The sequence below is a fragment of the Suricata suricatta genome, chromosome 16 (genome assembly GCF_006229205.1).
Source record: "Suricata suricatta isolate VVHF042 chromosome 16, meerkat_22Aug2017_6uvM2_HiC, whole genome shotgun sequence".
In the NCBI taxonomy this organism is placed as follows: domain Eukaryota; kingdom Metazoa; phylum Chordata; class Mammalia; order Carnivora; family Herpestidae; genus Suricata; species Suricata suricatta.
In genome coordinates, this window is record NC_043715.1 from 34785905 (window position 1) to 34798978 (window position 13074).

The 13074-nt window shown below is 38.2% G+C and overlaps 1 protein-coding gene and 1 non-coding gene across 3 annotated transcripts in view; both read left to right on the forward strand.

The window, feature by feature from the left end:
• Positions 1–13074, forward strand: part of ITFG1 (integrin alpha FG-GAP repeat containing 1) — a 270698-nt gene that overhangs the window by 195293 nt on the left and 62331 nt on the right. The gene's annotated exons all lie outside the window — the stretch shown is intronic.
• Positions 3640–3744, forward strand: LOC115281307. The gene has a single exon (XR_003904221.1). It is a non-coding gene; the product is annotated as a U6 spliceosomal RNA (small nuclear RNA).

Consider the following 13074-nt stretch of genomic DNA (forward strand, 5'->3'; position numbering starts at 1 on the left):
AGACCTTATCTGCCAGGACTATTTTACTTTAGACATTTTTTTCATGTTTATTTATTTGTTTTGAGAGAGGGGGCATGCAGTTGAACAGGGGAGGGGCAGAGAGGGAGGAAGAGAGATAATCCCAGTAGGCTTCCTGCTTTCAGCGCAGAGTCCAACTCAGGGCTTGATCTTGCAAAGTGTGAGATCGTATCTGACCTGAAATCAAGAGTCAGAGACTCACTGATTGAGCTACCCAGGTACCCTACTTTTGAAATTTTGATGCCATCCATTCAGACTACAAACTATTTTCCAGCCTTCTCTTTCCCATTACTATAACTGTTCAACTTTAAGACTGTTAGTCTCTTGACCTGTAATACGCCCGCTCCTGCCTTTACCTTCCTTGTTTAGCTACCATACATCGACCTTACTCCTGCCATTACTTTTAACTCCCATTAAGCACTCTCCTTCTACTGTACCTGCCTAGCAAAATTACAGCCCTGGGTTAGTCCTGCTGTTTACCTTCTTCATCCTAGACCTAGGCTCCTGGGCATTTCTAAAGAAAAATAAACAGACTTGCATATTGGTACCACAGTGAATTCATAGTCTTTACCTGAAATGATCATTCTTAATTGCATCATAGTCTTATATGGATTCCTAGTCATCTTTTCACCCATTCTTTTTATCTGATTACTTTCAGGATTTTCTCTTTGTCTTTGGTTTTCTGCTGATTGAATATGATGTGCATAGATATAAGTGTTTAGTTTTTTTCCAGTTTGATGTTCTCTCAGCTTCCTGGATCTGTGGTTTGATATCTGTCACTAATTTTGGAAAACTGTCATGTTATTTCAAACATTTCTTCTGTTCTTTCTCTCCTCCTTCCAGTAATCTGATGACACATATGTTAGACTTTTGTTCCACAGTTCTGTTCAATTTTTTCACTAGTTTCTCTCTGTGCATTTCAGTTTTGGAAGTTTCTGTTGTTAGATCTTCAGGCTCACTGATCCTTTGTTCAGCTGTGTCTTCATTTCTATTATTTCTACCATTTCTGTTTGATTCTTAAGAGTTTCCATCTCTCTGCTTGTATTAACAGTCTGTTTTGCATGCTGTCTACTTTTTCCAGTAGACCCCTTAACATATTAATCATAGTTCTTTTAAATTTCTGGCCTGTTAATTCTAGCATTCTGCTGTACCTGAATCTGGTACCAATGCTTGCTTTGTCCATTCACACTTTGTTTTCTGCCTTTTCCCATGCCTTGAAATTTTTTGTTGAAAGCCAGACATTATATATTGGGTGAAAGGAACTGAGGTAGATGGGCCTTTAGCATGCTGCTTTATGTTTATCCAGCTAGAAAAACTCTAACAGTTGTCTTTACTGTTTGCAGTATCTATGCTATCAGAGGTAGCATTTTTCTCCAGTGTCTGTCTTCTCTGTTGTCTTCGTGCTTTTCTCCAGACTTGTTAAACAGAGTCTGAGGCTTGCAGTTCTTTTATCTGTAATCCTGTAATGAGACAGGAATCCAGTTAATGTGGTGGTAAGGAGCATGAGTTAGAAAATGCATCCTATAGCCCTATGATTAGGTCTCAGCTTTTAATGGGCCTATGACCCTGGGATGTAATGTATGCCTATGCTTCTTAGCTTCCTTTCCCCTTTTGGCAAGACAGGAAGGCCAGAGGGGGCTAAAGTTAGGTATTTCCTTTCCTCCAGGTTAAACCCAAGTCACTTAAGATCTGGTAAAATAGTTTTCCTTAAGGGTAAGGTGTTGAGAACCAAGGGCCCTGGGCCTAAATCAGAATGCTTGCTTCCCGTCCCTATGCTAGAAGCATGAGAGTTCTTTATGTTTCCCAATCTTCCCCCTGAGAATCTGGTGGGACTTCTGGAGGTAAAACAAGCATGAGGCTCCTCTGAGACTATTTACCTCCCTCCCCCAGAGTTTTGAATTCTCAAACTAGTTCCTATCAAGCTTCCAGCAGTTTCTACCATTACAGTTTAAGTGTCCTACCAAAGCTAGCTCCAGTTTCAGTTACCTGCTTCTAGGCCTCTGCTCCCAGTAAGCTGTGATTCTGTATCCGCCCCTCTCTCCAGTTTTCAGGGTAGCAGTTTGTCCTGTGACCTCAGTTCTCTGAATCCAAGGAGAGTTGCTTTTTACTTTCCTCAGCTTTTTTTTTGTTGTTGTTGTTCTTTTTATGAGCACAGGAGTCAGGACTTCCAAGCTCTTTACAGGTCAGACCAGAAGTTCTCCTTGCATTTCTTCTTTAAAGATTTATTTTTAAGTTTTTATTATGAGAGAGCAGAGGAAGCAGGGGGAACAGAGAGAATCCCATGCAGGCTTCATTCTGTCAGCACAGAGCCCAACAGAGGGCTCAGTCTCACAAACTATTAAATTATGAACTGAGCTGAAATCAAGAGTCAAACGCTTAAATAATTGAGGCACCCAGGTGCCGCTCTCCTTGCATTTTTATTAGTATTGCTTTATTTTTCTTTGTTATAACTTTATTACAGCATAACTAACATGCAATAAACTATATATAATGAATATATTCCATTTTATATTATGTATTATGTGTATATATATAGATACAATATATATTTAAATGGATATATATATATATATATATATATATATATGCGCCAGTATAATGAAACATATCTAAAAGTTTTTTGTGCCCCTTGGCCGTCCCTCCTTCTCACCTTGTGACCTTTTTCCCTGTGCCACGCACTTTTCCTCAGTCACCACTGATAGCTTCTCTGTGAGTGTTGCTTTATTTTAGAAGTTGTACATGTTACTTCATGGCTTTTATCAATATATATCCCTCTTTGTCATTTATTGTTCTTTACCTTGAAATTTTTTTTAACTTTTTAAATTCGAACACCTATAAAAGTATAGGTTAATATAATGAAACTCCTTGTGTGTGTACTACCATCCAACTCTAACACTATCATCATATACCCCCACCTACTAATTCCATTCACAGCTCCCCTTCGGTTAGTTAAAGGAATATTCATCATATCTTCTATTCTATAAGTACTTCCATTTATATCTAAGATAAGGACTTTTTACTTGGTAGACCAGAAACTCCCATTTTTCATAAAACCTATTTTATATCCTTTCCAATATCCTCTTACATCCATCCCCAACATAATTTCTTAGCCATTGACCTAGCTTCCTGCTTCAAAGGGAAAATAAGAATGTACAATCAGAATTTCTTCAACTGTCTTCAGTTCATTTGGAGAAGTTACTTAACTTCTATTAAGCCTCACTCTCCATATCTATATACTGGGGAAACTAATTATATTCATTTATGTTAGCTTCCTAATCCTGCTGTAAAAAATGACCATAAATTTAGTGGCTTCAAATAACACGAATGTATCCTTTTACAATTGTGGAAGTCGGAAGCACAAATACACTTCACTAAGCAGGACTCCATTCCTTTGGAGGCTTTAAGGAGAATCCATTCCCTTTCCTTTCACTTCTCAAGCCACCTGTATTCCTTGAATTACGAACCTTCTATATTCATCTCTAAATCCAACCGTGTGGCATCTTCATATCACTGACCCCAACCCATCCCGCCTTCCTCTTTCACTTATAAGGACTGTAGTAATTACCTTGGATCCATCTGGATAATCCAAGATAATCTCTTCATCTCAAGATCCTTAATCATGTGTTTGCTTCAGCAGCACATATACTAAAATTGGAGTGATGTAGAGAAGATTAGCATGGCTCCTAGGTAAGAGTGACATGCAAATGCATGAATTTCCATATTCGTAAGGGAAAAAATGTCCTTAATGACATCGATAAATTCCCTTTTGCAATATAAGATTATTAACAGGTTTTGGGAGAGTGTAAACATCCTTAGAGGACCATTATTCTGCCTACTACACTTCCTCCTAAGATTCTTAATAGGATTAGAAGAATTAATGTAGGCAAATCATAGTAGAGGCCTAATACGCAAGAAATTCTCAAAAAGTGTATCTGCTATTCTTTGTCAATGATACTGGTTATTTTCGTGCCTCTATAACATCCTTGTATTAGAAAGGATAGTGAGTTCCAAATTTTTGAGAAATGCTGGTGTTCTGTGTGCCTTCAAGATAAGACTAGAGGTCTATTTGACTTTTCTATCATGTAAATCTTTTTTGATATGTATCATGAACTTATGAAATATGGATATCAATATTTTTAGTGAGAGCTATCATAAACATCTATGAATCAAAAGAATATTTTTATTCCTATTTCCTGATTTTTCTCTTTTTTTGTTATATAGTTTATTGTCAATTTGGTTTCCATATAACAGCCAGTGTTCATCCCCACAAGTGCCCTCCTCCATGACCACCACCCTCCTTTTCCTTTCCCCCTCCCCCTTCAGCCCTCAGTTTGATTTCAGTATTTAAGAGTCTCTCATGATTTGCCTCCCTTCCTCTCCCCAACTCTTTTTCCCCCCATGGTCCTCTGTTAGGTTTCTCCTATTAGACCTATGAGTGAAAACATATGGTATCTGTCATTCTCTGCCTGACTTATTTTGCTTAGCATGACTCCCTCGAGGTCTATCCACTTTGCTACAAATGGCCAGATTTCATTCTTTCTTATTGCCAGGTAATACTCCATTGTGTATATATATCACATCTTCTTGATCCACTCATCAAATGATGGACATTTAGGCTCTTTCCATGATTTGGCAATTGTAGAAAGTGCCACTATGAATATTGGGGTGCATATGCCCCTATACATCAGCGATTCTATATCCCTTGGGTAAATCCCTAGCAGTGCTATTGCTGAGTCATAAGGGAGTTCTACTGATAGTTTTTTGAGGAACTTCCACACTGCTTTCCAGAGCGACTGTACCAGTTTAATATGCATCAGCGATTCTATATCCCTTGGGTAAATCCCTAGCAGTGCTATTGCTGAGTCATAAGGGAGTTCTACTGATAGTTTTTTGAGGAACTTCCACACTGCTTTCCAGAGCGACTGTACCAGTTTACATTCCCACCAGCAGGTAGGAGGGTACCCGTTTCTCCACATCCTCGCCAACATCTATGGTCTCTTGATTTGTTCATTTTAGCCACTCTGACTGGCGTCAGATGGCTAAGTGTGGTTTTTATTTGTATTTCCCTGATGATGAGTGATGCTGTGCATGGTTTCATGTGTTTGTTGGCCATCTGGATGTCCTCTTTGGAGAAGTGTCTATTCATGTCTTCTGTTCATTTCTTCACTGGATTACTCGTTTTTTGGGTGTAGAGTTTGGTGAGTTCCTTATAGATTTTGGATACTACCCTTTATCTGATATGTTATTTGCAACTATCTTTTCCCATTCTGTCAGTTGCTTATTAGAAATCTGTCAGATTTCTTGTAGGGCTGATTTGGTGGTAATGAATTCTCTCAATTTTTTTTTATTTTGGAACACCTTTATCTCTCCTTCTATTCTGAATGACAGGCTTGCTGGATAGAGGATTCTTGGCTGCATATTTTTTCTGTTCATCACATTAAGGATTTCCTGCCATCTCTTTCTGGCCTGCCAAGTTTCAGTAGGTAGGTCTGTAACCACTCTGATAGGTTTCCCTTTGTATGTTAGGGCCCTTTCAGAATTCTTTATATTTTCCAGTTTCACTATATGTTGTGCTGAAGGTTGATTCAAGTAACATCTTAAGGGGTTCTCTGTGCCTCTTGGATTTCAATGTCTATTTCTTTCCCCAAATTTCGGAAGTTCTCAGCTATAATTTGATCAAGCACCCCTTCAGGACCTTTTTCTCCTTCTTCTTCAGGAATTCCTATGATATGGTTATTGTTCCATTTGATTGTATAGCTCAGGTCTTGAATTCTCCTTTCGTGCTCCTGGATCAATTTATCTCTCTTTTTCCCAGCTTACTCTTTTGCTATAACTGTGTCTTCTAATTCACCTATTCTCTCTGCCTCTTCAATCCGTGCAGTGGCCACCTCCATTTTATTATGCACCTCATTTATAGCACTTTTTAACTCATCACAGCTATTTTGAAGGTCCCTATTCTTTGTATCAATAGCTTCTCTGATACTTTTTTCAAGTCCAGTGATTAATTTTATGACAATTGTTCTAAATTTGTATTATGTTGCTTATATCTGTTTTGAGCAGTTCTGTGGCTGTGACTTCTTCCTGAAATTTCTTTAGAGGAGAGTTCTTCCGTTTTTCATTTTGGCTAGCTTTCTGTCTCTTACCAGTTAAAAGCTTGTTATGCACTCTGAACCTGTGAGTATTGCTATATTAAAGGAGACTCATTGACTATCCAGAGCCTGTCCATTCAGGAAGTGTTCTTTGAATGGTGTATCTTGGTTTTTCGGCTTCTCTTGTTGTGCCTTTGATTATTTTATTTCCCTATTCAATGATATTTGGGACTTTCCACCATGTATACTTTGGCTTGTTTCTTGAGATAGCCCTGAAAAGGAAAACAGACAGACAAACACAGAGGGAACAAAAGCATGCAACCACACAGACAAATCAAACAAACAAGCAAACCAAAAGAGGAAAGAAAGGAGAAGAAATGAAAAGGAAAGGAAAAGAAGAAAAGAAAAAAAGGGGGAGGGGACAGTAACAAAAGACAATGGACAATCTAAAAGCATATAACCAGCCAAGGGGAGAGGATAAGAACGAGATAAGGGAAAATATATCTGGATGGCAAAAAATAATAATTTAAAAAAAACTCTCCCTCACGGAAGGGTGTGGTTTGGTGTAGATAGGTCTGGGGGCTGCTCTTCAAGGCCCTGCCTTGGTCCTTGCGGGGTGAAGAATGGCAGCACCCAAGCTCTGTTTGCACCAAGCATTGCAAGCCGCTCTTTTGAATCCGATCTCCCTGTGTCGCAGGTGAACCAAGTTGTATTTTCCAAGCCCTGCCTGTTTCCAAATCCTACTCCATGCACTTTAATGCTACTGCCGAAGATGAGATGTACTCCAGCTGGCAGCTGGCTTCCTAGCTGGGATCACGTAGGGGGAGGGGGCTGTTTCTCCTGGTGCCGCCCTGAATCAGTGCTGCTGCTGTCGGGGATGAGACGAAATGGAATGGACACTGCTGCCGCCAAGCCTAAGGAAGAATTCACCAGCTAGATGGGACGGATTTCTCTCCCCGTGCCCAGCGGTTATATATGGAGTGACAATATCTTTCTCCGTCTTGGACCATGTTTTTTATCTCTTCTCTAGAGACAGTTCTATGAACATTTTCAGTCTCTTTCTCTTCCCCTAATCTCTCTGGGGCTCTGCGCGGTCTCCCTGTCTTGGGCTGGGGCTCCTACCCTTCCACACCTCTGCAGCCCAGCCAGTTTTTGTCAATTTCCCCAGTTCTCACTCACTCACTCAGGCATCTTTGAGGTTGCCTTCTTTCTGGAGTCTGTGTGTTTTCCTCCCACTTTTGCAGATCAGAGCATTGTCCCTTCAGTCCTTCTCAGTTTGATAAATGCAGGCAGACGAAGATTACAGAGCTCCCTACTCCACCATCTTGTCCTTCTGCCTGGTTTTCCTCTTTAAATACAAAATTAATTTTTTAAATCTTTTATTCTCAATATAATGTATATTCTGTATTAGTGTAGATTATTGCTTCTTTCTCTGTCACTTGGTAATTCATTTAACCAAAGCCTTCTGACTTTCCCCACTTTATGGATTATGAGTCTATAGGCAGGCATATGAGTAGTCTTCTCATTGAACAAAGGGTTGGAAATAGTCCTTTAATCCTCTATATACAAAAAGAATCCATGCATATTCCTCCTAAGTAGCTTCATGAGGACAGAGGAAGGATCTATTTTGCCTCCCAGTTGTCCTAGAACATAGCACAGGGTCTGTGCTTACCAATTTCAGTGATCTTCTATAGCACTAAATATAATCTCTTTATCCACATTCATCTCTTTTGCTATTTCTTTTTATTAATCAATGTACTAATTATGCTGTGGGTCCCACATCCTTCTGAGGGACCTCATTCCATTATTTATTCTACCTGGCCTGTGTATTCAACCTCTGCCTCTCTGTTGCTGCCTTCCCTTCAGCATTTAAGGAATGCCCAAATCTCTCTTATCTATAAGAGCAGATATGCATACTTTTCAGAACCTCACATCCTCTCCAGCTATTACCCAATCTCTGTTTTCTCTTCCCAAACTTATTAAGTTGTCCACCATTGATTGGATCCCTCCCAATTAGTTACGTCCATATCCTTGACCCACTGTTGTAATCTGGTATTTGACCTGAATTTGATTCTCCTCACCACTCCTAGGAACACTCCCCTTTACTTGGCTTCCTTTATATTCACCCTTCCTGGCTTCCCTTCCACCTCTCTGGCCATTTTCTTATTTCCTTTGTGGACATTTCCTCTGCCCACCTGGAAATGTGGGAGCTTCTCAGGGTCTCACTCTAGGTTCTCTTCTCACTCCACTCTCTCAGTTATCTTAGCCTTGCCTCAATTTGTTTGGTGAGTTTTGTTTTGTTCTGTTTTGGGGTGTTTGTTTTTGCCTATTGAATGCTGATTACTCCCAAACCTGTTTTCTAGCCATCTCTCCTGAACTTCAGACCTTACAGGGACTGATAACATTGAAATTCATTGTTTCCCCACAAAAACTCAGTCCCCTTTCTGTGTTCCCTATTTTAGTTACATTCTTCTTTCCCTTAACCCCCATATCTACTAGATTATTGATGTCAACCTTAAATGTCCTTCCTCTGTCCCATCATCATTTGGTCCAGGTCATCATTGTTCTTGCTTTTCATGACTGACTATTGGGAGTTATCTGAGTCATCCTTCAAGAAGGTACTCCAGTGATCTTTCAAAATACAGACCTTCAGTGGCTTCTCTTTGTCTTTGAAAAATGGTTCAAATCTAATTTGCCCTAGTTTGACCTAGTATGAGCTTTTGTTTTCCTCTTCAGCCTTACCCCTTACCATTCCACCTCACACCCACTTCCAACTCTTTCAGCCACACATAACTACTTGTTCTGCCATACCGTCTCCTCTCCAGCCGTTATTTCTCTGCCCTGAAGCCTCCTCTTCTCCACCTTCTCCTAGATTCCTTCATACAACCTGCAGGTCAGCTTTCAGACAGTATTTCCTCTGAGAATCATTCCTGGGCTCCCCACTGACACAGGATTGGATACACCGTCTGTTGTTTCTTAGCACCCTATGCATAGTCCTGCTACTTACGCCTTCTGTATTGGTGTGTTATCTGTGTTCAATCCTTGAAGATGAGCGACAGGGTTTTGTTTATTATTCTGTTCTTACTCCCTAACACAGTGGCCTGACACATAGTAGACATATTTATTCATACATAAATAAGCATTTATAATATTTATGTATGAATAAGTGAGCTTTTCCTAAAATTTGGTTTGCTTTTTTCTAATGAGCCTTCATTGATAAATTTACCATACTACCTCTTAACTGCAATTACATATTCATTGTTAAGATTGAACATTTGCAGAATAAATTACAAGCTATTCACAAGAGGAATGCATTCTGCAAAGCCCTGATATAAAGGGAACATATCCCTTACTTATGTTCTCAGAGATACCTCATTAAGAGACAGATGTTTCAATTGTTACTACAAACAGATTTTTAATATATGTAGCAGAACAAGATGTGTCTTTAACACTTTTTTCATCCTTTCAATTAGAAATATTCTCAGGCTTTTATTTGTTCTGTGTAGGAATAATCTGAGAAAGTATAAGCCAAATAAATTTCTTTTTGTCTTTATTTTATTTATCTATTTTTAATTTTTTTAATGTTTTTATTTATTTTTGAGAGAATGAGAAAGACAGCATGAGCAGGGGAGGGTCAGAAAGAGGGAGACACAGAATCTGAAGATAGGCTCCAGGCTCTTAGCTAGCTGTCAGCACAGAGCCTGATGCAGGGCTCGAACCCACAAACTGCGAGGTCATGACCTCAGCAGAAGTTGGATGCTTAACCAACTGAGCCACCCAGGCACCCCTCTTTGTCTTTATTTTCAGCAAAATAATCTGACTTGTTACTTTTACCCTCCCATCTTTAAAATGACACTAGACTTTGCTACAACAAATATTTATTGATCACATGAGATTCTTTTGATATCTTTTTAAAATATTATTCTATCTTTAGTTCTTTATTTGCCTTTTTCTTATCATACCTGACAGTGGCGATATCATCTTTCCTGTACCAATAATAGAGAAAAAAATGAAATTTTTCCACATTTAATGTCCTTTTGTAGTCCTTTACACAGGGAAAATACCTTGCAGTTTTAAAAGGAATTAAATAGTTTATTGAATTTAATGTCTTGAAGAAATGAGTAAGAAATAATAGGAAAAAATCATCATTGAGCTAAATTAGGCAATACGGTTAACACTAATGAAGATAAGGGAAAATATCCATGAGTGTTTATAAAAAACATGAACAAGATAAAAAATTACCTATGAGAAAAACAAAGTCCATACTCTAAGTCAGCTATTTTTCTAATATTTTGGACTCATAAACTTCATATTGCATATTAAACCTAATATTGATTTTATCTAACATAATGTGTCTTAGAAGTTCTTCCAGTTTAGTTTTACCATCCAGAGCCAATAATGTAAAATATAGTATAGTTTCCAAGGAGAATCCCAACCTTAAAACAAATCCATAGATAATCAGGTCCTTAACAGTGACATAAAAACCCCAAAATTTGTCTAGGCTACTGAAAAAGATAGTCTAATGAAGAAAAGAGATGTATTTTAACCCTGATTTTCTATAATTCAACAGGCATACAGAGGACAGTTAGTTCTAGGTGCTACACAGACAAAAATCCCTGCCCTCACAGAGATGACAGTCTAGTACACTAATACAGCATATTAGTAGAATGAGATATTTGAGCTGGGAGTGGCCTTTATGTTGGACAACTCCAGCATTTCACCATTCATATCACAGTCTATGCTGGTGGCACCCCCTGGAGTGGTAGAATGGACAACCTGCCAAGTCTTCCATGATGACCATGACTTGAGTCTTGAAGGACTACGATATTAGTAGGTACAGAAGCAGAAGGAGGACAATCCAAGTAGAGGAAAATAGTATATGCAAAGGCATCATTTCCTTAGTGCCTAAGGTTGACATGACTATAGGCCCTGGGACTACTAAGAGTAAATTCTTGTGACCTGAATTATAAAACCACATCACTCTTTCAGTCATTGAAAAACATAGCTGTTGAGCACTTAACCATGATCCAGGCTCCACTATAAAACATAGGGATACGAGCAGTGAACAAATCTAAAATTGTGCCCAATCTCATGGAATTCACAACCCAAGAACATGAATAATTACAAGAATGATGAGCACTTCAGAAGTAAGGTACTCGGTGATAGGAGTGCTTATAACTGGGAGAACATACCTAGTTCAGGTAGTTAAAAATTGGAGGGATGGGAGAGGGATGGATGGAATAAAAGTATAAAAGAGGGGAATGGGCTTGGATTATTTAGGAAATTAAATGTCCACAACAAAATTAAATCGGAGTTTCTTTGAGAAAAGTGGGCAGCTCGGGGGAGCGGAGGGAAGACATTTAATACACTTCTTGCTAATCCTGGATGTTAGGTCTCCATGGGAATGTGTAGGGGGACACATTGTTGACCTCAGTTTGCATTCTGTGGGAGGAGAGGAATTTCAAAGGGAAAACAGTTCATTTTATAGAAACTCTAGTATGCATTTGTTTCATTAAGCAGGAACTCTTCGCACTTAGACACCTAAGATTACTGTACCACTTACTACAGGTTACATCCTCAAAAGTGTGTCTGTAAAATTCAGATGAAACTGAGGACCTCCAAAGCAGCACCACGTCCATTCCAAACCCTGACTCAGGTTCTTTCACCACTTACAAACCAGGGGGGAAAAACCAAAAACCTGTGCCTTTTGCTGTTCAATTCAGGAACTTAAATATCTTAATGTTAAAAGGAAGAAACTCATGAAATGGTGAAGAACTCCATAATTATTCATTTATTATAGGAAATTAAAGGAGATTATTTACTTTATATATTGTTATAAGCATTCTCTTTTACAGTAATTTTTCCTTATCCCATGTATATGGGAAACATTTCTAAACATTAAACATATCATTGGCACATAAACGTTATGTTAGAGTGATCATCCATATCAGACAAGCTACTACTTTTAATGCCATATCAAAGTAACTGGCAATGCAAGACTGGATGGCTCACAAAGCCTAAAATATTTACTATCAGTCTGCTTTTGTAGAGAAAAAGTTTGCGGACATCTGGGCAGAATAACAACAATAGAAAGTAAAAGTTACTTTCCTCTTTCTCTGATTAACTACACTTTATCAGATAGCACCCTAAATATCCATTCAATCAAATATTTTCTATTTCAGAGATGTTCCCTCCAAATCATTTTAAACTGTCTCCTGTGACACTGTACAAGCTATAAGATTTTTTCATTTGAAATATTCTGTTACTTATTGCTCGAGATAGAAGTGTTCCCATCTAAATGATTGTTCTTTCTATCAATTTAAATCACTTGCAAATTAAAGTTGCTTGCAAATTTAATAAATGTTATTTAATACTGAAATATCCATATTTTCTACTTTATACTTCTTTATGCTTTTTTCCTTGCTTGTCAAGGGAATTCTACTCCCACACACATACCTATCTGATAGACATCCTTAAGTTTGCCCTTAAGAGGAGAAGGTCGTGCTATTTTGTAGTTGCAGATGGAAAATGAGTATGCTCATGTCATAATAGTATAGGCCACATGAAAGCACTTACACAATAAATAATTTCAGATCATACTTTTTAAGAGCTAAATAATTTAAAGTAAATCTAAACATTTCAGATTATATCACACAATTCAGAAAGCTTAATGATTCCCACCTTGAATCTCTCTAACTACCTTTCAAGTATATGAAATTGCAATTCTTTGAACCCTCATTTTACTGCTTTGCAAAATTTGTATTGGTTAAGAAAGGTGCATTGCCACTATAGAAAAAAAATTCTGCAGCACTGCAAGCAGTTGAAAGGAATGAGAAGTGTCTCAAACAGTGATTGTTGTGTACCCAACTGAATCAATGGTTTTATTCTCTTGTATTCAATCAAATCCAATCATTAACCAAAAACTCAGGTTATACTAACTACTCTCATAAGCTGCCAATTTTTATAA